The sequence below is a fragment of the Schistocerca gregaria genome, chromosome 1 (genome assembly GCF_023897955.1).
Source record: "Schistocerca gregaria isolate iqSchGreg1 chromosome 1, iqSchGreg1.2, whole genome shotgun sequence".
Classification (NCBI taxonomy): Eukaryota; Metazoa; Arthropoda; class Insecta; order Orthoptera; family Acrididae; genus Schistocerca; species Schistocerca gregaria.
In genome coordinates this window covers 925,960,308-925,980,952 of record NC_064920.1, presented here as the reverse complement: position 1 = coordinate 925,980,952, position 20,645 = coordinate 925,960,308, and the positions used below count along the sequence as shown (strand labels likewise).

At 42.1% G+C, this 20,645-nt stretch overlaps 1 protein-coding gene and 1 non-coding gene across 4 annotated transcripts in view; one reads left to right on the top strand and one right to left on the bottom strand.

Moving 5' to 3' along the window:
- LOC126275217 (discoidin domain-containing receptor 2-like) overlaps positions 1-20,645 on the top strand; it is an 842,049-nt gene that overhangs the window by 555,192 nt on the left and 266,212 nt on the right. The window lies entirely within an intron of this gene.
- On the bottom strand, positions 1,706-1,781 carry Trnas-cga (transfer RNA serine (anticodon CGA)). The gene has a single exon. It is a non-coding gene; the product is annotated as a tRNA-Ser (tRNA).

Sequence of the window (20,645 nt, the reverse complement as noted above, 5' to 3'; positions counted from 1 at the left end):
ATACCGCGTAATCTAGACTCATCAACCCGAGAGAAGTTTGAAAGGGTCTCAATTTGGGTCTCCATTTGGTTGGCTGGTCGAATCGTGGGGCTTTCAGGGGAGACAATGGCCGCCCAATGTTGGACTGCATGGAACTTGAGGGTAGGCTCCTCTGCCGTCAAGGTTCCGGTCGACCCCGTCTGATAACCAAGGAAGGATAGCCGTATTGTGCACCTATCTGGTTGTAACCCCTTCACAGTTGTACCTCCCATCCAAGAACAAGTAATGTACTTCATATGACATTTTGTGTCATGCCGCACCTTTAGTCAGAGACTAGCAGCAGCCAGACTAAGGAATTACCATCCCATGCATAAGCTGTCGCAACACAACACAAAAGTCCCAGAATGAGATTATCACTCTGCAGCGGAGTGTGCGCTGATATGAATCTTCCTGGCAGATTAAAAGTCTGCGTTTGAAGGGTACCGTGAACAGGGGCATGGTGTCGCGTTATACTCAGCGAATAATAACGTTTCTGAATTATCATGGATGGCCATCATCAGCAAATACAAAGTCGATCTGGGGAGAGGTCCTACTCTTCCAATGTTTCAGAGAAGCACAGCGGTGATACTTCTGACGTCACCATGTGGGGAACCATCGGGTAGGACTTCCAGTGGCGTTTGATAGAGCTTCAGTGGCCGCAGTTGGCAAGGCGGTGCGACACGGACATTTTGCGTCCTCGTGTGTTACCCCTCATGCGACAGTATCGTGGTGCCATTTTTGAACAGAGCAATGTTCGTCCGCACGTGGCACCAGCCTCTGTGGCCATTCTGCGTGATGTTGAGGTACTCCCGCTGCCAGTAAGACCCCCGATCTGTCATCGATAGGACATTCGTGGTAGCATCTAGTAGGTCAACTCCGTCCCAGTGTATCGGGATATCAAAGATGTTACAATAGTTGTGGAACAGTTTGCTTCAGGAGAGAACACAAAGCCCTTATGACACCCTTACCAACCGAATCAGTGCAAGCGTCTAGGTCAGAACAAGTGCAGCGTCATACTGGCAAGTGGACTCCTATTGCCAAGTACTTTATAAGTTTGATTCGGTTTTTTAATCACTGCAGTAACGTCACATACCATCTAAACCCGTCAAGTTCCATTTGGTTTTCTCATCCTCTTCTAGGTGCTTCGCTGTTTGGTCATGCACTGTATTAATTTCTTCCACATACGACTCGCGAACTAACCATGACGAGAAAATCAGAGGAATTGGTCGTTCTTCCCGTGCACCATTCGCGGATCAAACTGGGAAGGTGGAATTGATAGTTTTACCAGAAGTATCGTCCGCCGTACACGTAAGGTGACTTTGCACAGTGTAGAGGTAAATGTAGACGAGACAACTTAAAATGCTCCTAGGAACACTGATGTGGCGGGGTTCCTCTTCAGAAGTAATATCTCGGCAAGATGGTGGTTTAATCGCGTCTCGTGGTCCGTAGGTGCTTAAAATATACAGATCTGACGCTCTATCAATTACCTGCTCGGTAAGGCAATGGCATCAAATAATTAGTGCGCCCACAAATAATGGAAAAATAATCGAACTTACTGATAAGCTCACGGTTCTCTATGCAGACACACTCCTGTACGTACAATCCGTATAAGAAAAAATCCTGCACCCGGCTGACAACTCACTTACGTCAAATGATAAACAGCATGGATGCTGGCAGATTAAAACTGTGTGCTGGCCCGAGACTCGAACTCGGGACCTTTGCCTTTCGCGGGCAAATGCTCTACCACTGAGCTACCCAAGCACGACACACGCCCCGTCCTCACATCTTTACCCGCCAGTACCTCTTCTCCTACTTTCCAAACTTCACACAAGCTCCCCTGTAATGTTGTTGCCTTAATTTGCTATGAAAGCGGTGCTGATAGACAAGAAAAGCGGGTTAAAAGCTGTGAGCTGTCAGGGGAAATTAACCTTACATTACTGCGCAACTGTTTCACTAGGTATCCAGTCTAGCTTACCTAATTCCCAACCAGACTAACATTAATTACAATCTTTTAATAATCATACGAAAACGAGTGATAAATATAGAAAAGAGAATTTAAATAAAAAGAAATAAATCAGTTTATATTTGGAAATTTATTTTAACATTGATCATTGAAATTTCAACATATTAAAGTTGAGTCTTGACTAAGCTGGTGCCTTATTTAGGATAGGATTGTGAAAATGTGAGTTTGTAATCTTACGGAACACATCAAATATGGAGCCAAGATTGGGAGACTGCATACAACACTGCATTCATAAATTAACACACGAAGAACGTTGAAACGTATGCGAGAGGAAATTAACCACAACCAACCGATTCAATTTTCACCCAAAGAAGTTACGTTCGTAGCGCAATCCTTTCCGTCATGTAATTACCACACACTGGTATACTAAATTCATACTAACTCTCTGTGAAATCTTCCCGAAAATAATAGCTGAGGGCTACTTTGATGCTCACACTACATGCTTCACGTGGTCAACTTGGTTTACACAAATAGTGTAACTCCACAATAATTTTGATAATTACAATAAATTAGATGGAAAAGCAATTTACAAAAGAAAAACCTCGAACTGGTTACTATCGTCTTACTATTAACCTGATCGATCAAACAATTGTATAAGCACGTGGTACTGGTCTCAAAAAGTACACCCCACGTGGGTTGAACATAAAGAAAAGTTGCTATATTGAAAAATATTGTTAAGGCGAGACGTTATAATCTCACGCACATTCGCATTTAAGATTGATGATCTTAGTTAGAGTTACTGATCAACACGTGGTTCCACTTTACTCACAAAGTAGTGTGCAAAGCAACTACTGAAAAATATTCTGAAGTTCACAATCGAAATACACTGCATTGCAATTTAAGATAACATTAGATATTTTAGAGTTAAACCTGAAATAAAGGTGATTAAATTTTCAGTTAGGCTGAACTTAAGAAATCCATTGTCCTACGGACGTAGCAGACACGCGCTTAGCCGGAGATCTTACCACTTCAGACGCTCGCCACGGACAGACTGACCTGCGCTCCTACCAAGGGTGCTTCCGTATACAAAACGGAAGTGACCAGAGGAGCAGCTTCCTATACCAACATGACAAGGGACGGACAGAACCATGCTAAGGATAGAAACCTCTTTGCTTTTAGAAAGCGTAGCTACCTGTTCCGACGTTGGTCCTACTGTTCTCTAGCAGACAGGCTTGTCTGCTACCATCCAGCATGCAACTAAAAATACATTTGCTCATTCATCCTCTCACACAGAAGGGAAGGGGGATGACAGTATCTTATTATATACAGTATACAAAAGAAAGCGGATGTAGGTTCCGTATGAGACTGTGTGACATGAATTACATATAAACTGTGTTTTAAAGTGTAGTAGTGTGACAGATCGTTCTTGTTTATGTGTAAAAGTAACACGTTCCAATTCTCAGTCTCCTCCCAGATAGTCAGAAACACCAAAGTAAATTTAGAAGAGGAATTTATGCCGTAAATGGCAACAGATTTAATAAATTAACATGAAAGGAATCCAACAGAGACCTTTCACCCCTGCGAACCATGCGGAACTCTCACTCCTTGAAGAAAGCATACTGCGGAGACATGGCTTAGCCACAGCCTGGGGGATGTTTCCAGAATGAGATTTTCACTCTGCAGCGGAGTGTGCGCTGATATGAAACTTTCTGCCAGATTAAAACTGTGTGCCGGACCGAGACTCGGCAACTTTGCCTTTCGCAGGCAAGTGCTCTACCATCTGAGCTATCCAGGCACGACTCACGACCCGTCCTCACACCTTCAATTGTGCCAGTATCTCGTCTCCTACCTTCCAAACTTCACAGAAGCTCTCCTGCGAACCTTGCGAACTAGAGCACTTGCCCGCGAAAGGTAAAGGTCCCGAGTTCGAGTCTCGGTCCGGCACACAGGTAGTTTCATATCAGCGCACACTCCGCTGCAGAGTGAAAATCTCATTCAGCATGGATGCTGTCAGCAGACGTTTCAAGGTAAATTGGAAACCAGAACTCTGCAAAGAATACAGAAAGCTGCGAAATCAGGTAAAGCTACGAATTTGAAGGCCGAAATCAGGCACGCTTGTCTCTTTGTGTGCAGCGATGTAACACCCGCGACTCTGTCGTAGAATTTTTTCTCAAAGGCAAATTCAGAAACTGTGTTTCAGGTCTCAGCTCACGAACTAAATCAGTTTTTCTCAGGACCAATAAAATTACATGCTGCCTAGACTATCGCCCGAAGATGTTCCAGACTACATAACCAATCCCGACACTTTCCACCTACAACAAGTTATAATAAACACAACGAGATAAGCAATAATGTGAATCTATTCTGAAGTGGTAACAATGACATCAGCATATCCACGATCAAGAATGTTTCAGATAGCTTAGTACCTGTCTTAATAGACGGGTCTAACTTCCCTCTTGTGAATGGAGCACATCCCACGTCATGGAAAAGAAGTATAGTCCAATCTGTCCCAGTATTATTAACGACCAATCAGCATCGTACTAGTTTAAAGCTCGCTATAACAATACAGATATCTGAAACAATACCGCATATCTTCGCATGCTAAATATGCTGGCTTAGTATTATTTTCATGTTCTTCAGTGGAAACAATCTTGCTGCTTTTAAATATTCTGTTGCCGGATTCCTACGAATAAAGTATCGTACATGTCTCAGTTTATTGGAGTTTTCAACAAACTATGTGAAACTCGTACAGTTGCCAGTGCGGTGCTTTTTTCTAACGTACAGATGAATAGAATGTGGATGGATTAGAAGCCTTTCGTCGATCTGTGGGACATAAACCTACATCACGCGCAGAAGGAACATCTAAATCTGTTGGTGATCCACAAGCGAAAGCTTGCTGAACGATGCGTGAATAAGGCTTATTAACTTTTCAACATTAGCAAGTCCAATACTTTCACGAGCTTGTTTGGTTCCAGGCAAAGTGAGTTACGCTGCTATTACAACCGGGTTATTTGTCTCAATAACTGGTCTTTTTTTTAAATCTAAAACTACTTTCTGAGACAGATGATCGGTCACGCAGATCGCGTTAGTTTATAACCAAGATCACTGGTTTTTATCTCGAAAGACAGATAAATAGAAGTCTTTATAGAAAAAGTAAACAGGTACAAGTCATTCGGAAAGTCCACATAGACAAGCTCAAAATAGTTAGATGCGTGATGAGAAGAAAACTAAAAAGCATACAGTATGTGACAGGATTTTAAAGACTATTACTTTATTCTTTAAGTTAAATAAACTGGCATTTTTGTAGCGGAGCGTAATGCAATAACAGCTCTATTGTACAGTTAGTGGTTGGTGTAGATAAATATTTCGAAATGGTTGGATGGAACAGAAGAGTTAAATTCGTTGCTGACTGTAGGCTCTTCATATCGCCGCACCATTAACTTCCAGTATGAACCATGCCACAAAATTTAATCTTGCAAGGAAAAAAAGGTCAGGTAATCACCCAATAAGAGAATAAGTGCTCTTACTCGTAAGTAGAGTTTTAAATCTTATCCTTTAATGATGGAGATATTTATTAGTATCTTCCTCAAACCAAAATTTCAGAACCAGGTATACAAAACACTTCAGAGCACTAAAAATCAACAGCTCACAATCAACATTCGCAGACCACCTGATAGCACACAATCACCACCCAGCAAACATTGAAACTGGCTTACACATCCTTAAAACTAATAGCAGCTTATACCAAAAATTAACTATAGAAGAAAACTATCTCATCCAAAAATCAATAGACCAAGGAAAGAAAGTATTAAATGAATACATATCACTGTGCTACAAACCCTCTTTGCCACAATTGAACAATTATACAAATAACACCCACAACAAAACTACACTTGAAAAACTAACCACTCTCTCTCTCTCTCTCTCTCTCTCTCTCTCTCTCTCTCTCTGTCCCCCTCACTCACTCCCTCCCTCCGCCCCAGTCCTCAACACACACACACACACACACACATACACACACACAAACCAAACACCACAAACGCCAAATACACTTCAAACTCACGCACCTCAGCCAGCCAAACACACTAATGAATACTACACAGCCACAGCAACACGAAATGGAGGCGAAAACTCCGTCTATGTTTTGAAAAACACTGTTCGACATGGGTTCTATTTCTGATATTAAAGTATGTGCTTCTAGACCATTTTACCGTGGGAAATTCAAATATGTAAAATATCGTTGCCAGGGATACTTTTTATGTAATATGTATATATATGTATATTCACAATTCATGGCAAACACAGAGATGTTATAGAGAAATACGGGTATGTTGCCGCATCCAGTAGTGATAGAACGTGATAATTTCGTGTGCAACCGCAGGTGGAAAGAATCAGACATCATTAGGTTATCCCCCGCCACACCTATATCATTAAGACCACCTGAAACATTTCATTAACTCGAACGGCGACAGCCGGTCGCTGCCTCGGCAGTAAAGCTTCACACCTCCTAGGAGCAGGTGTATCGAGTTTACAACAGTGGTGTTAGCTGCAGTTTGTGTAAGTCATAACGAATGGGTAATTTGGCTGACAAGTAACTGTCTGTCATATTTCCGAGCACGGTAGAATTTTTTAGTTCCTGTGTGTAAACTGATTGAGCCTGGTGCTGAAGGTAAAACGACTGCTTGTTTTTACACATCAGCGTTCCTCTAGGTACCTACTATTAATTTAATACAGGTGTATTACCAAAGTGGTATTTTTAAATTTGTAGAAATGCCACGTCGTCGTGGATGTCGATATAAGCCGGACAACTTGTGCTACATCTGTGGGAAGTTCACTTTTGCCAGAAATAGGAAGAAAATTTCTTCAGTCATAATGAAAGCATACAAACATTACTTTAGAGTAGAGGTAGGAAACCAAGATAAAGAATGGGCACCACATTTCTGTTGTGCTACATGTTACTGCAAAATAATTCAGTGGTGGAAAGGTAAAGAGAAAGTGGCGTTGTTTGCTGTTCCCATGGTGAGGAGGGAGCCTAAGGACCATGTTACTGATTGTTATTTCTGTCTAATAAAAATTTAGGGTTTTACAAACAAAAAGTCGAAGAGGCACATTGTTTACCCAGATCTGCCTTCAGCGAGAATGCAAGTGCAGCATTCCGACAATCTTCCAGTACATTCAAGAGCACGAGGTCAAAATCCGAGTGACAGTGAAATGAGTAGCACTGAAGAAATCACAGATGATGATTCTTTATATCACTGCACAAGTGAGTCATCGCCACATTTGTTAACACAGACAGATTTAAATGATGCAGTACGTGATCTAGGACTAAGTAAGCAAAAGGCGCAGCTGCTTGGTTCAAGATTAGAAGAGTATAATCTACCGCACCAAAGTATTAAAATCAGTGTGTTCAGGCACTTATAACTTAATGTTATAAACAACGCACAGTGCATCAGGTCGTTAATACATACCTCAACTGTGAACTATGAACAAACGATGTATAATATTTTACAACAATTATTCATTCACAATTGTAAATATTATGTACCAAATGTTTCGCTAAATGTTAATATGTAACATCAATTTTACAGTAAGAAAAACAAGTTAACCCACTGAAGATAGCACAAAATCCGCTGAAACATGTCTGGGTAAAACAAAACGGAAAAGGTGTCTTGCACACGGCGGAATTGCTCGTCCTAAAGATTGCAACATGGGGCTAAATCAAACGAGGTTGTACTACTACAGCAATTCTTTGTAAAGACCAAAATATATTGTATAAATATGGCGAGGAAGATGCGCAGAGATGAGAATACTATTTAAAAGAACTATATGGCGCAGATAACATATCGACTATTTCAGTACTCAAATCTTGAATGATACGGTTGGCGGTGAGGAAGGACTATCAGTCATAACGAAAGAAGCAAAAAGTGCAATAGTTGCAATGATAAACGAGAACTCAACAGGTATAGATTTGTTACCGGGATAAAGACTCGTGTTTGATATGAGAAGAAATAGGATAAATACTACAGTTACGAAACGAAATATATGACAATAACGAATGACGGGAAGGCAGTTTGTTTTTCAATTTTAATGATTCCTATTCCAAAGAAACAGGGAACCAAACAACTGAAATTAGTACCGTACAATTAGCATCATTTCATATGCAGGCGAAGTTATGTTAAGAATCACTAATAAAAGACTGGAGAAGGTAGCAGAGGAGAATTTGACAGAGGTTCAATCTGGTTTTAGAAGGAATAAAAGTGCAAGAGATGTGATAGGGCTCTTGCAAATTTTAGGAGAGAGAGGTATTGAGAAAGAAGACCTACATATTAATTTTATATACCTGGGAAAGGCATTAGAAAATATGGTTTGGACAAGATTACAATTATAACAGAGGAAGCACTGGAAAAGTGAGAGATTTCAAACTCATTATATTTTCATTAAGTGGACTGAATTACTAGGAAAATGCTGCTGTTCGTCTCCTACCCCTTTCCGTCTTATATATAATACAGGGTCGGGCAAATAAAAGTGGATCGGATGAGTGGATACAAGTGGACGTGAATTTGTGGCAGCATTAACGGAGGGGGAAAAGACCTACCATACACTACGATGGAGTAACTGCGCGTACAGCCGGCCGAACCTTGGCGAGCACATTTACACAATCTTGGTAGCAGAGCTCAGTCTGGTAGCGGTCCTAGCCGGTCACCAAGGTCACCTGATCTGTCATTGTGTGATTACTTTTTGTGGGAGGGGGGGGGGGGGGTGGTAAGCGTAAGGTTTATCGCAACAAGCATTATAGTTTCAAGAACTGCAGCAGAACATTTCGGGTGAGATTGCTGCAATTCCAGCAGATTTCAGGAGTCCAGCTCCGATCCGCCGTCAGCAAATTGCTGACTAGGGGCCAAAAGTGACAAGAGATGAATGGTGGTCACTTTGAACATCTACTGTAGTCAGTTTGGTACTGTATTTCCTTTTTCTGCTGTGTTTCTTTGTACCTTGCTACTCTGTTCCGCAGGCTACTTTTATCTGCCTACCATGTATATGACTAATCACTGCTGTTAGATGATAAGGAGTACAGACTGGTGGAAGAAGAATGTGGTGGTGGTGTTTTACGTTTACAGACAACATGATCATTCTAGCAACAAATTGAAAAGAATTTCAGGAAATAGTCTATGACATTGAAGCTAAAGGGAATAACTATGAGGACTGATGACCTCAGAAGTTAAGTCCTATAGTGCTCAGAGCAATTTGAATCATTTTGAATATCTATGAATTGAAAAACCTTGGGAGCAGAATAAAGAGCAACTGGAAGAGCAGCACAGAAATTAAAACCAGAAGAGTAATGGCGAAAGAAGCATGTCTAAGAAAAGGAGTTCTCTGTACGAATATGGACAAAGATCCGAGGAGAAGATTGATGAAGTGTTTTGCATGCTTGGAGTGCCCTTCTTTATGGTACAGATACATGTACAATCTGTAATGTTGGAGGCTTTTGGAATGCAGAAGAGGCAGAGGGTGGAGAAAATAAGTCGAATACATAGATATCTAATTTTGACATTCTTCTGTAGCAACACATTTCAAAAACTTCTCTTCTTGTCTGAAATGCTTACCGCCCACGTTTCACTCCCGCAAAAAGGCTACATTCCAGGGAAATACCTTCACAGAAGACTTCGTAATACTTAAATATATATTCGATGATAGAAAATTTCTCTTTTTCGGAACCGATTTTCATGCTATTGCTGTCCTGCGTCTTACATCCTGTATACTTAAGCCACAATCACTCATTTTGCTGACCGAACAGCAAAACTAATCAACTACTTTCTGTGTCTAATCTAGTTTCCTCAGTATTATATGTTTTAGCTGTAAGGAAGTCCATTGTTATTGTGTTACATTTGATGATCTTCATCTTAGAATTTCTTTTCAAGACACTATAAAATGGTTTCACCCGCTGTTCTAACTCCTCTGCCTTTGCTGCCAGAATTACGTCATTGGCAAACCGCAGTTTCATTTCTTCTCTCTGAACTTTAATTCCCTTACAAAGTTTCTCCTTGGTTTCCTTCACTGCGTGCTAGATGTACAGATTGATTAAGACTGGGAGACTCTACATCCTTGTCTCAGTCGTTCACTGCTTCCCTTTCATGCCCTTCGACTTTTATAGCTCCAGTGCGGCTTCTGTACAAGTTGTAGACAACTCTCCGATCCTTGTATTAACCTATGCTACTTTGAAAGAGTGGATTACAGTCAAAATTACCGAATGCCTTCCCTAAATCTACAAATGCTACGTATAAACGTATGTCTGCTTTGGGTTTATATTCCACGACAGACTCTAGGATGGCCTCGCGTGTTCCTACACTTCTCCGGGAGCGAAACTGATCTTCCCCGAGGTCAACTTCTACCACTTTTTCCATTCTATTGTAAATAATCTGTGTTAATATTTGTAACCAGAACTTACTGAAAAGATAGTTCGGTAATATTCACATCTGCCAGTACCAGCCTTTTTTGAAATAGGAATTATTACATTCTTACAGAAATTGGAGTTTATTTCGCCTGTTTGCTGTATCTTGCATACGAAGTGGAATAGTTTTGCCTCGGCTGACTCTCCTAAGGATGTCATTAGAATATCATTTTCTATCTCTGACTGCCCGTCTTCAGAAAAGGGAAACGAATGACTTGCCGTCCCGCTGAAGCTCATCACAGAAAGTTTATTTCGGACTTTTGTCCCCTCTGCGACCGTCCTCTCCGCTGACTGCTGTGTCCTGCGGCACAATGAACGGTTTCCTCGCGCTCGGAACTGGCGCCGCCGGCGGGCTCGGGCGGCGTCTTCAGGATGCCGTGCCCTCGCTCTGTTTGATAAAAGCCTGGGAAGTCGAGGCTCCAATTAGGGTTCAGCAGACACACATAAAGAGCGAAAGCCGATCAGCAGAAACGCGGCTACAGCCCGGCTCGGCCCATTGTGCTCGCCCGGCCAGTCTGGACAATGGAGCGCCGGCGGCGTCCGGCCAGACGGAACCCGCCCCCGGCGGAATAATTGGCAAATACGTCACTCCCCGCAGCGGCAGCGGCTCGCGATTTACAGCGCCGGGCCGCTGGCCACGGGTATCAGCTGCCTTGCGTGGTGCTGCGGGGATGGAGAGTGATGAAGCTTGTCGCTGTTGATTTGCTCAGCCCTGCTTCAGCCTTTCTAATCGTTACTCGCTTTTTTCCGCTAACCAAATAGTAAAAGGTTCGACTTCTGCTGCTTTTGAGACAGCGCACTTAACGTAGACAAGGTACTTCTTTCCAGAATGAGCACTCTGCAGCGGAGTGTGCGCTGATATGAAACTTTCTGGCAGATTAAAACTGCGTGCCGGACCGAGACTCGAAGTCCTTTCTTTCAGGAGTGCTAGTTCTGCTAGGTTCGCAGGAGAGCTTCTGTAAAGTCTGGAAGGTAGGAGACCAGGTACTGGCAGGAGTAAAGCTGGGAGGACGGGGCATGAGTCGTGCTTGGGTAGCTCAGTTGGTAGAGCACTTGCCCGCTAAAGGCAAAGGTCCCGATTTCGAGTCTCGGCCCTGCACAGTTTTAATCTGCTAGGAAGTTTCAAGTTACTTATTAATTTTGATTGCACAAAGAACAGCATCAGGGAACCTCCAAAAGCTGTTGTGTACAGAAATTCAGTTATTACGGAACCAGTGGCAAAATGTTCCTGTCGATGGATAAACAAGGCGAATATGTTCTCCTTTAAAAGACTCTGATATAAAAGTGGGAAACCATCTGCCTCAATCTTTATTCCGCTTTCCTGTACGAAAATTTTGGAATGCGAAGGCATTCGCGGTCTTTTAACACAGAAATTTCTAAATCCTTGTACCCAGTCTCGTTTTGCAGTTAAGCCTCTGTGTATGTCTATATATATCCCACTGTCTTGTTTTCCCCCCCGTTGATTTACAGTGTATCCCAATGCCACTATCTCCTTTCTATTTTCCTCTCACTGCCTTATCTCCATCCATCTCTTTTTTTCCTTTTACTGCCACCGTCTCCCACTGACTATCAATACCTCCTGCCACTGGCACTGCCTCTTCTCTCTTCCACCGTCACCGGGTCTCTGCTACTCTCTTTCAGTAAAAAGAGCGCGAACACGTTCGTAACCCAGAATTTTGGTGAAGAAGGTGGAATAAGGATTGAAGCAGCTTGTTCCCCGCTCACCATGTAACTGTAGACTTATTCCTGACGAATTGTTTTTGTGTCGTTTCTGGAAAAGGCTAACCCACTTTTTTCCAACAAGTTGATCTTTGGAAATGTGTTCAGTTTTATTTCTCTCTGACACTGGTGTGGCCATCCTTCGCAAGTAAAGTCGCGAGTAAGCCCAAAGAAAGACGCTTCCGTAGCAAGACAATAGAGATCTTTATCCAAAACTGTAGGAGTGCTTCTTTTTGTTTTTGCTGCTTCCTCAGGTATACTCCACTTCATATTGGGCAAACTCACAAGATTAATTTTTCGGATATTAAACTATTTACTGGCGTTCTTCCAAACAATCTTCTTTTTCTGCTGCTTCTTCTTCTTCTTAACTGCATCATCTATAGCTTTGGACATTTTCGACGGACTCTACTGTCTTTGATAAACCTTCCTCATTATTCCCTTGGAATTTGCAAGAAAATTCCTTTAGGATAAGTGTGTATACTAACACAGGCAGACTTCAAAGACGAAAAATTAAGGGGTCGGGTTTATACAAGTGAGAATGGGTTCCAGATTACGCGACTAGACCCCACAATTCGTTACAAGAATAAATTTATGAGCAAACATCTAAATAATCGTTACCGCTAAACAGTCCTATTTAAGAACACATATATATTGAAAGGCTTAACTGCCAATAACAAGGAGAATTAACGAAAAATGTAGCACAACATAAACATTTTTTTCGTCGTCAAAACACATTTCAGAGCAAAAGGAGTGATTAAAATACCCAAAACCAAAACAAACATATATCGTCACTAATTTTGACTACTTGTATAGAGCTAAAAAGGAACTTGCAAAAAATTTTCTTACTAAATAGAAATTAAATAAAGGAAGTGTCACATGGGGATATAACACGAAACTGTCATATAAGAAGGAGTAGAGGGTAGAAAGTATACAAAAGACAATATATTTGACCAAAAAAGAATGCAATAAGAGGTAGGCAGTGCATTATGGCAGCACAATTAAAAATAGTTTTGCAATTTACTAAGGCACATTCATGTATTTTACTTGTAGAAATCGCAAATATAATCTTCCTTCTTGGTGCCCGCGCAATCAAGGTGGCCATCGGAAAAAGAGACATCCAGGCTCGTCGTTTTCCGCTACAGTAGATAGCACGAAGCCCATTTCGACCACACATGACAATGGAAAGATTTATCGCAGTCACTTGAGTTGTCCTTGGAAGTAAATTCTAATTCCATGAAGAGTTACCTCTATTGGGAAGTTCTGGTTCTTTGAAATTTAGGGTTTCACCCTTAGGAATTATATTGCGTTTGAAATTATGCTTAACTGTTCGTTCGATCTCTAATCGACTTTTGTGTGGAGAATAGGTTGGCTTGGCCAACGCCTCAGCAGTTCGATCACCACTGGACATCTTTTTCGGTGGTGGTGACGTCTGCAAATGTAGAACCAAAATTTTCTGTGAACAAGGAGCGGGTTCATAAGAACACTTAGAACAACAAGGAACAGTTGCTCCACAAGTTAGATTTCTTCCATATAATGCGATACACCCTCTAGAAAAAACATACCTTCTATCAAAAAAGAAAAAGTCGTCAACTGAACAGAAGGGTAGTGCACAGTAAATTAATATTCTTTGTATGTGCATTACACTCATCTCAGTGTCTAAGATTCATATCTTCAAATCTAGTAGTTACTAAACCTTTTTGGAAACCTGTTGTTGTCGTTATTGTTGTTGTTGTTGTTGTAGTCTTCAGTCCAGAGACTGGCTTCAAGCAGCTCTCCATGCTCCTCTATCCTGTGCAAGCTTCTTCATCTCCAAGTAACTACTGTAGCCTACATCCTTCTGAATCTGCTTAGTGTATTCATCTCTTGGTTTCCCTCTTCCACTTTCACCCTCCACGCTGCCCTCTAATACTAAATTGGTGATCCCTTGATTGATCAAGCTTAGGCCTTTCAGTTATTCTTTTTCATTTCTGGAAAGAAAATTTATTCATTTGGTACCCTAGCAGATCTTACTTCTACAAAATTTTTCATATAGCACAAACAAAAATTGAACTATCCAAGTTATGGATTGTTCACTACATAGGACACTATGACTTACAGGTATTATTCTTCAAAGCTTTCAGAATGTTTTATTGTGTACTTTTAATTTCTAAACTGTCCGGTAGTGGCGTGGTTAGCACGACAGGATCAATCACAAGGGCCCGGGTTCGATTCCCGGCTGGGTCGGAGATTTTCTCTGCTCAGGGACTGGGTGTTGTGGTGTCCTAATCATCATCATTTCATCCCCATCGACGCATAAAATCGCCGAAGTGGTGTCAAATCGAAAGACTTTCACCCAGCGAACGGTCTATCCGACGGGAGGCCCTAGTCACACGATATTTACATTTTTTATTTATCTCTAAACTTATTGTGACATCTATTTTTCAAATGAATGGGACATTTAAATAATACTCTGGTAAAATAGTTACGAAAATTTCATTAGAACATCTTTACAAAGTGAATTGATGCTGGTGACATTTTTTCAAGTGAAGTTTTTTATATATATATATGAAATTGTAGAAAGCAGTTGTGCCCCCTCGCTATACAAAAGCGAAGCCTGCATTTGGCACAATGCATGTGCGTTTTTGCTTTGCATCCCGATTCCTGTCGATAAAAGCCTGGTAAATGGTCCAAAGAATCGTATCTGCTGTTTTCAACTGGTTTCAGTTCATTTCTACGCTTGATGCAGCACATATGCTGGACTGGCCTCATTTGAATGTCTTCTTTTCTTTATAGCCAGGTTTCGTGTTATAATCCACGACTCTATAATACACTACTGGCCATTAAAATCGCTACACCACGAAGATGACGTGCTACAGACGCGAAATTTAACCGACAGGAAGAAGATGTTGTAATATGCAAAAAATGATTAGCTTTTCAGAGCATTCACACAAGGTTGGCGCCGGTGGCGACACCTGCAACGTGCTGACATGAGGAAAGTTTCCAACCGATTTTTCATACACAAACAGCAGTTGACCGGCGTATCCTGGTGAAACGTTGTTGTTATGCCTCGTGTAAGGAGGAGAAATGTGTACCATCAAGTTTCCGAATTTGATAAAGGTCAGATTGTAGCCTATCGCGATTGCGGTGTATCGTATCGCGACATTGCTGCTCCGGTTGGTCGAGATCCAATGGCTGTTAGCAGAATATGGAGTCTGTGGGTTCAGGAGGGTAATACGGAACGCCGTGCTGGATCCCAACGGCCTCGTATCACTAGCAGTCGAGATGACAGGCATCTTATCCGCATGGCTGTAACGATCGTGCAGCCACGTCTCGATTCCTGAGTTATTAGATGGGGACGTTTGCAAGACAACAACCATTTGCGCGAACAGTTCGACGACGTGTGCAGCAGCATGGACTATCAGCTAGGAGACCATGACTGCGGTTACCCTTGACGCTGCATCACAGACAGGAGCGCCTGCGATGGTGTACTCAACGACGAACCTGGGTGCACGAATGGCAAAACGTCATTTTTTCGGATGAATCCAGGTTCTGTGTACAGCATCATGATGGTCGCATCCGTGTTCGGCGACATCGCGGTGAACGCACATTGGAAGCGTGTATTCGTCATTGCCATACTGGCGTATCACGCGACGTGATGGTATGGGGTGCCATTGGTTACTCGTCTCGGTCACCTCTTGTTCGCATTGACGGCACTTTGAACAGTGGACGTTACATTTCAGATGTGTTACGACCCGTGGCTCTACCCTTCATTCGATCCCTGCGAAACCCTACATTTCAGCAGGATAATGCACGAGCGCATATTGCAGGTCCTGCACGGGCCTTTCAGGATACAGAAAATGTTCGACTGCTGCCCTGGCCTGCACATTCTCCAGATCTCTCACCAATTGAAAACGTCTGGTCAATGGCGGCTGAGCAAATCACTCGTCACAATACGCCTATCACTACTCTTGATGAACTGTGGTATCGTGTTGAAGCTGCATGGGCAGCTGTACCTGTATACGCCATCCAAGCTCTGTGACTCAATGCCCAGGCGTATCAAGGCCGTTATTACGGCCAGAGGTGGTTGTTCTGAGTACTGATTTCTCAGGGTCTATGCACCCAAATTGCGTGAAAATGTAATCATATTTGTCCAATGAATACCCGTTTATCATCTGCAGTTCTTCTTGATGTAGCAATTTTAATGGCCAGTAGTGTATATTGACGAATAAGTTTTCTTTTTCAGGAAGCCCAAGACGTTTTACTCATGCACGCACTCCGGCCACGAACTGATAGAATAAGTGTTCTATATATTGAATTAAAAACGTGTCAACACCGCGTGACAATCTTGTACAGATTCGCAACCTCAAGTCTCATAACATCAATGTACAATTTATTTTTCTTATCCCAACGTCTACAGATATCTTTCGTTCCAATGACTTTGAAGTTTGAGCAGCAAAGTGACTGAGCTATTGTCAAACCACGGTGTTATAATGACAACAAAATCATTGTCCATAACCTCCCGCATAAATTCTCGTGCTCACATTTCTTTATGTCTGCATCAGTGTACCAAACTTAGGCTGACCATAATGGTTATCTTCATCTATATATTCCTCCTCGAGATAATCCATTGTCTGGAAAAGTTCATCATCGCAGTGAGCCACTGAAGAAAAATCGTCTTCCACACTGAGTTTTTCTTTGTAATTCCTGATCATTGTCGAAATAATCACAAGTAGTTACCAACAACAAACTGTTGTAAAAATGAGAGCAAACAGTTAGACCTAGCACACAAGCAAAACATGAATTGTCGTAGGACACCAAAGATGAAAATGGCTATAGACACTTTGTCCACTGTCGTTGACGATTTTTTGGAACTTTACCGGGCAACTGCAACTGAAAACAGAAGTACCACATGTAAATGTTTGATGACGGGGAAGCGAATCCCGCATATATCGTTGTTGACTACGAAGACACATTAACCACCCAATTCTTCTTCACCTTTAGCTAGGAGTAACGTGTGTGAGACTGGAATAGAAGGGAGAACCGATAGAGGTACTCAAAGTACCCTCCGCCACACACCGTCTGGTGGCTTGAGGAGTATGGATGTAGATGTAGATGTAGAAATGATGTGACGAAAATATCTGTGTATCTCTGTGAGACAAAACCGTCACATATCGTTACTGGCAATGAATGAAGAGATAGTGAAAATAAAAATATATTTCCTTCAACAGTTAGGTGTGGTCACGCTAAAGCCTGAAAGAACATTATGAAAATTTTTGTAAAGAGCTAGGATTCAAACCATGAAACGCGCATTACGTATAGAACTTGAGGCGTTCGAAAACTTGTGCAAACAACGAATTGGTGGCACTAATTCGTCCCGAAGGGACCAGATCCCGTGGAATCAGAACCAGTACATTCAACACCTCAAGCTGAAAGAAAAGTCAGAATAAGCGCCCAGTGCCCTTACATGGTGTTCGGTTCCTTAACTAAAATAAAACACTAGTGTAACAAAGGTTACTGATAACAGGAGTTTTTACATGCTGCCATTTACCCCTCTGTCTTTGCCCATCCTAATGTGTAATCGGACTCGAAGGGCCATCGTGGTTAATGTGCATTTGGAACTACGGTGCAGTCTGTGTTCCTCATTGGCGTAATCAGGGGTAAACAGGATATACTAGTGCCTATTAAAAACTTTCGCCGAATCCTAGCTCTTTACAAAAATTTTCATAATGTCCTTTCCGGCTTTAACATGAGCACTCCTAACTGTTATGGAAATATTTTGTATGTTTATCATCTCTTCAAAAATGTTTCAAATGTCTCTGAGCACTATGGGACTTAACTTCTGAGGTCATCAGTCCCCTAGAACTTAGAATTACTTAAACCTAACTAAGCTAAGGACATGACACACATCCATGCCCGAGGCTGGATTCGAACTTGCGACCGTAGCGGTCGCGCGGTTCCGGACTGAAGCGCCTAGAACTGCTCGGCCACACCGGCGGCAATGAGAGGTAATACTTCAGAAACGTCACTTATTTTAGTAAATTTGAGTTTACAAGCGTTGTGGACCATCTCAGGCGTTCCTTGATGTTTGTCGTATCGTGACATTAGTTTACACCTGAAGTTAATTGCGATGCAGATCACTGTTTTCTAGTGGTCACTTGCTGCAACCACTTTGTACAGTCAAGCGACTGGAGCCCTTTCAAGACAGATACGTTATTGGGCTGCATGAAAATCAGGTGAAACGCAATTCAGGACATTCGGATACTTTTAGGCATAACAGTATATTCCACCACTCAGTTGTGAGCAGGCAGTGTAAAGTTGCGGACCTATGGCTGTATGTGTCAGCGGTCTTGTGTCACAAATTGCAATGGAGCAACATTTCTAAATCGAGTGTTCAAGACATTCTCTAGAATGTTTCAAGAAAAGAAAAGTGTGTGCAAAATTTGTACCGCACATTGACTCCCGAAAAGAAACAATGACGTGTGAACGCCTGCACTAACTTGGTTGAAATGAAAAAACGCGGACACTCCTTTTCTGGAAAAAATCATCACTGATGTGGAGACTTAGTGATATCAGTTCGAACCTACTAGAAAACGACACAGTGCACTGATTCATATGAAGGGCGAATGCTTAGATGACGTAACCGTCATTCAAGCCAATGTGACGAGCCAATTTTAAAAAATCAAAGAAGGTCTCTTCTGACTATTTAACATAGTTGTATGAATGTTCTGTGCATTTTACTCAAGTGGGAGGAGACTACGTAAAACACTTGAGGCAGTAAAATGACAACCTTACACTTTCTCTTTTTTTTATTAATCCAATCACGAAACTTTTTGGACTCGCGGGGTTCACTGCACAACAGCTTTCGGTACTTCCAAGGAGCCGTTCCTGAATCACAAAGAAGCTGTGCAGCATTGTCTGCAGAAAATCCCGTTACACACTTTGTAAAGGAAGGAAATTTATCGTTTAATATTCCATCTACGATGCTGACGTTAGAAACGGAGCACAAGCTCGAACCAGGGTTGTATGCGGAGGGGAATCTGCTATGTTGTTTTAAAACGAACTGTCCTCACATTTGCCTTAAGCGATTTAGGGAATCCATGCAAAATGTAAATCAGGGTTGCCGAACAGGAATTTGAACCACTTCCTCCCGAACATAAGCCTAATGTCTTACCACTCGTCACATCACCCCGTACGTACAGTTTTTACCCAAGACCAAGCAGGTTCCATGTTAAATGGGAACTAACGTCTATAAATCTATCGTTTGCATACTACCAAACGTACATTCTCTCCTGCAGGATGGCTTCTTGCATACTGAAAACGTTGCTATTTTACGGAAATTCCAGGGCTTACTGTAGACGCATCAGACGTGTACCATCGGTCACAGATGAGTGTCCGTAGAGCCTGGTGACGTCTTTGTGTTACTACTGATAAAGGGAATTGCCCAGAACCAGTACTTAACTAACTTCACTGTGATGTCATGTAGGGTGGCACGAGACTTGATAAATTTTGGTTGCCCTCTTCTTAACGGTATATGTCGATTTCCACGCACTCTAGGTCCTTGCGACACATGCGAACTCGCTACGCATTGTTGCCAGTTGATCGGAAAATCCGGGCCGACTCTCAGCTCTCATACATTAATGGTAGCTTTTGTCCAGACCCACCAACCTCACTTTTGTCCGCAATACAACGTGAAAAAGTGACAACTCCGGCAAATATGATCACGGTGGGGTCTCAGATGAATTCGAATGGTTCAAATCGCTCTAAGCAGTATGGGACTTAAGATCTGAGGCCATCAGTCCCCTAGACTTAGAACTACTTAAACCTAACTAACCTAAGGACATCACACACATGTCCTGCCCGAGGCAGGATTCGAACCTGCGACCGTAGCAGCCGCATGGTTCCGGACTGAAGCGCCTAGACCCGCTCGACCACAGCAGCCGGCTGAATTCGAAGATCTGGAAACGCACGACTGTATCAATCACAGTTTAATGTATAACTGACTCTTTGCCAGTTTTTCGAGAATTACTGATACGGGAAAACCAGTCAATCAGTAGGAGTCCAAACGTGTGAAACTCAGAAATTCCCACCAACATAAAATACTACAGGTTCCCCGGAAACTATTCGGTATATTGCCAGTTTAATAAATCTTGCCAAGTTAGTATCTTCGATCAGTGCATCCTACATCTATCATCTCCCCCATCTAATCCAAAACTATCAAATTAGAATACCAGCTTGCGCTAAATCACGCTATTCTCTGCTCTGAACGTTTCGGCTTCTGATCCACTATTACTACACAAAGCAGCAGCCGTAGAAATCACGTGCTCGTGTGTTAACATGTTGAAAACCATCTACAAAACTCATTACACCCGGCAACATTCCGTAAACGACTGGGCCGACCAAAGTAGAATGGTAAATAATTGTAGGAGAAAAAGATGCCAAGCTGAGATTCATCGGAAGAATCTTACGGACGTGCAATTCAGCCACTAAAGAAATGGCTTGCTGCACACTTGTTGAACT